Source organism: Physeter macrocephalus, chromosome 18, assembly GCF_002837175.3.
Source record: "Physeter macrocephalus isolate SW-GA chromosome 18, ASM283717v5, whole genome shotgun sequence".
Lineage (NCBI taxonomy): Eukaryota > Metazoa > Chordata > Mammalia > Artiodactyla > Physeteridae > Physeter > Physeter macrocephalus.
This window is the reverse complement of record NC_041231.1, coordinates 55,679,733-55,684,148: the sequence shown is the minus strand read 5'-3', so window position 1 is coordinate 55,684,148 and position 4,416 is coordinate 55,679,733. Positions and strand designations below refer to the sequence as shown.

The window sequence follows — 4,416 nt, the reverse complement described above, 5'->3', positions numbered from 1 at the left end:
GCTGCGGTGCAGACCACACAGCTATCACCCCTCCACCTGAGGGTAGGGTCACTTATCACCTCCAGTCACTCAGGGCCTCCCTGGGGCCTCCCTTGTTCCAACGTTGGGGGGTGTCCCCTCAGGATGGGAATTAAAAACCTCTGGTGATACCCAAACATAATCCTCTCAGAACACTGAAAAGAAAGTTCCTTCTTCCCCTTCAGTAACAGAAACATAGAAAGCAAGCCAGCTTGATTTCTACACAAAAGTTTTTTTTGAGGGCATCAGGACCAATGATCACCAGCTGCCCAAGTACCAAAAAATTATGCTTCCAAAATCTCTTGATGTCGATTCCGCACAAAGAACAAGCAAGCTGCCCTACGTGTGCCACTCACAACAGAAGCCCTTTTTAAGGTGGGTTTAACAATAAGTTTTCAGACATTAGACCCATCCTTTTCTTGTTGCAACATGCCTCGCTTCTGGGGAACACAGGCTAGGTGTAATTTCTTTAAGAACAAAAGAAGCAGGTTTGCTTTGGAGGTGATGTAAATGTTTTGGAACTAGATAGAGGTGATGGTTGCGCAGCATTGTGAATGTACTAAATGCTACTGAATTGCACATTTTTAAATGATTAGTTTTATAGTATGTGAATTTTACCTCAACAAACAACAACAGCAACAAAAAGAATAATAAGAAATAGCCCTGTCAGGATCTGTCCCGTAGTTGGTACTCAAATTCTATTAAATAGATGTGTTACCTGCTTCCCATGAGAAGGAAGAATACAGGGTGATGGCAAAAGGTCTTCAGATCTTTAGGTAGGTTATTCCTAAGAAACTCTCATAACACTTTGGGACATTTGATGCAATTAATTCCTATTTGTTGAGAGTCTGTTTTGTGCCAAACCGGATGCTAGGTAATGGATAGAATATAGGATAAAGGAGTGAGCTCTGCATGTATGGAATTTATAATCTGAGAAGGGAAAACACAAGCACAAGATCAACTATAGTGCAAGCAGGACAGATAGGATAACAAAGTCACAAAATGCTTCAGGACCCCAGCTGAAGGAGAAATTGATTCAATGTCAAATTTCATAATACAAGTAGCTTTTGAAGTCGGCTTTATAAGAAGAGCATGATTTGGATGAATGGAAGGGAGGAAGGACATTCTATGCTGATGAAATCACACATGAAAAGGCAGGTGTGGTGTCAAGAGCACACTGTGTGGTCAGGTCGTGGTGAGTAGGTTTTTGTAGTTAAAGTGAACGTTGCAGGTGGGGGAGAGGAGCAAAGTAGGAACAGATGAGACAAAAGAAAAATTATAGACCTAAGAGGCAGCAGTTTTGAGCTCCTGAGCCAGTGGACATCCTGCACTGGGCTGGAGGAGACTGTTAGTGGGTGCTGTGGGATGCTGTCCACCCACCCCATGCAGGAAGGAGGGCCGCTCACTGCACCATCTACCAGGACCCTGGACATCTGGGGCTTTCAGCTGGTCTCCTTTCAGGACTGTCTTTCCTGGGCCAGCTCATATCCAGTGCCTGGATACTGAGGAGAAAGAAACACTTGCCCCCTTGCTTTAATTTGGGACAATGCTGATAGGCCATTACAACTGCAGAGCTCCCCATAAGATTAGCTGGGGCCTCTGCTGCAGCTACATTGTGGACCAACTTTTCCTACTGCCTACTCCTGCTTCCTTCATGCCCTTACAGGTGTTGTTCCCAAGAGGACTCCCCATTAAATCTCCTGTATGCTAATCTCAGGGTTTCAGAGTCTGTTTCCAGGAACTCAGGTCTAAAATGGGGACTTCTGGATCGGCACCTAATATAAATGGAAATTGACCCCATTTCCATTGTGGGAAAATGAGGAAGCACTGAGTTTGCATCAGGGCTGTCCATTCATTGCCTTCTGGCCCCCATTTGACTCTTGGTTCATGCAATTCCATTAGTCAACCTCACCTTTGCTGCCATAACTTGCCTGCCTCAAGCCCTGAGGCATTGTCCCTACACTCTGTTTCTATTATAGTCATAGGCCAACTCTACCCTTGGCCGTGTTGCGGCCACCTGACGTCCTGTGTTCTGTACCAGTCAGTGGCTTCCTGGGCTCAAAGGAACCAGACACAAGCTCCACCCATTTCTGTGGTCACAATACTTTACTTCTGAATGGCCATCATCAAAAAGTCTACAAATAATAAATGCTGGAGGGAATTCCCTGGAGGTCCAGTGGTTAGGACTCTGTGCTTTCACTGCCAAGGGCCTGGGTTCAATCCCTGCTCAAGGAACTAAGATCCCACAAGCCACGTGGCCCAGCCAACAGCAACAACAACAACAAATTAAAAAAAAAAAATGCTAGGGAGGTTGTGGAGAAAAGGGAACCCTCCTACACTGTTGGTGGGAATGTAAATTGGTGCAGCCACTATGGAAAATAGTACGGAGGTTCTTTGAAAAACTAAAAATAGAGCTACCACATGATCCAGCAATCCCACTCCTGAGCATATAGCTGGAGAAAACTCTAACTCAAAAAGACACATGCAGCCCAATGTTCACAGCAGCACTATTTACAATAGCCAAGACATGGAAGCAACCTAAGTGTCCATCAACAGATGAATGGATAAAGAAGATGTGGTACATATGTACAATGGAATATGAATCAGCCACCAAAAAAAAAAAGAAAGAATGCCATCAGCATCAACATGGATGGACCTAGAGATTATCTTACTAAGTGAAGTAGGTCAGACAGAGAAAGACAAATATCATATGATATCACTTACACGTGGAATCTAAAAAAAATGATACAAATGAACTTATTTATAAAACAGAAATAGACTCACAGACATAGAAGACAAACTTATGTTTACCAAAGAGGAAGGGGGGAAGGGATAAATTAGGAGCTTGGGATCAAAATATACACACTACTATATATAAAATAGATAACCAGCAAGGATCTACCCTGTAGCACAGGGAACTATATTCAATACCTTGTAATAACCTATAATGGAAAAGAATCAGAACAAGAATAGATATATATATGTATAACTGAATCACTTTGCGGTACACCAGAAACCAGGACAACATTGTAAATCAACTAATTTCAATAAAAATAAAAATAAAATACTTCACTCCTTAAAAGCTTATAATGACTCCAAATTCCCCTTTCAGAATATCAGAACTCCACCAAATGTTTTCATACATTGAAACTCATTTCAGCCTCTTCTTAAAGTAGATAAGGTTGGTTTTATTATCCCCAAGCAACTGAGTTCAGGGGAAACAATATTCTAATAATGAATTAGACAAACCCTACCAACAATAATCATCACCTCACTGCTTAGTAAAATGCCTAGCGCAGAGCAATTGTTCAATTATTTTTCTTGAATGAGTGAATTTCCTTATCTCTTAATTAAGTACTCTATGCTGGCAATTCAAGTTTCTATTTCACTACACAAAGTTCACCAGTCCTCTCTCCAAAATCCCCATTATGTTTCTAATAAAACTTTGTGTGACAGAGTTCAAAGGTTGATTGAATTGCCTCCTAGTTCCAGAAATTAGTTTGTGGGCTTTGGGTCAAAAATGACTTCATTAATACTTCTGGTATGAACAGAGCTGCAGAAGTCTGCATTTTCATCTTCTCTGGGAAATTGTAAAATAACAGCAAGAAGAAAGAATGAAAAAACCCACGAACTCCATTTTCAATCAAACTTGGAGAGAGAGATACTTTTCAGACTCCAAAATATATGAAAGGTCTGCTAAAAGCAGCCGACGTCAGGCACAAATTGTGGGGAAAGGTGAAGAGAAGGGTGAGGAGAGGCCGCAGCAGTGACGTACCTCACAAAGCACTGAAAGAATCCACTTCCCAAAGGGAGGGGCACACCTCCAGGAGAAGGGCTTCAGTCAGAAGCCCTCCGAGTCCCAGTTTGGTTCAGAAGAGCAGACGAGACAGATTTGTTAAATTTCAGATTTGCAGGAGGCAATCTCTCTCTGTGGCAGTAGAAGAGAGTCATTGGGTTGTGAAAACAGCTTGCCTCCTGGAAAATTACATACACCCTGCCCCAAACACACCCACAAACACACACACACACACACACACAAATATAAACATAATCATATTTAACAATTCAAAGATAGGGCTTCCCTGGTGGAGCAGTGGTTAAGAATCCACCTGCCAATGAAGGGGACACGGGTTTGAGCCCTGGTCCGGGAAGATCCCACATGCCGCGGAGCAACTAAGCCCATGCGCCACAACTACTGAGCCTGTACTCAAGAGCCCGCAAGCCACAAATACCGAGCCCACGTGCCACAACTACTGAAGCCTGCGCTCCGCAACAAGAGAAGCCACAACAATGAGAAGCTCAACCCAAAACAGCCCAAAATAAAAACAAACAATAAATTAATCAATTAAAAAAAACAATTCAAAGATAGACACTAAGAAAAATAATATTGACTATAAC

General features: G+C 42.4%; 1 non-coding gene across 1 annotated transcript; it reads right to left on the bottom strand.

Annotated features, from left to right (window-relative positions):
• Positions 1 to 256: 256 nt before the first annotated feature.
• On the bottom strand, positions 257 to 390 carry LOC112062346 (U11 spliceosomal RNA). The gene has a single exon (XR_002890677.1). It is a non-coding gene; the product is annotated as a U11 spliceosomal RNA (small nuclear RNA).
• Positions 391 to 4,416: the final 4,026 nt, after the last annotated feature.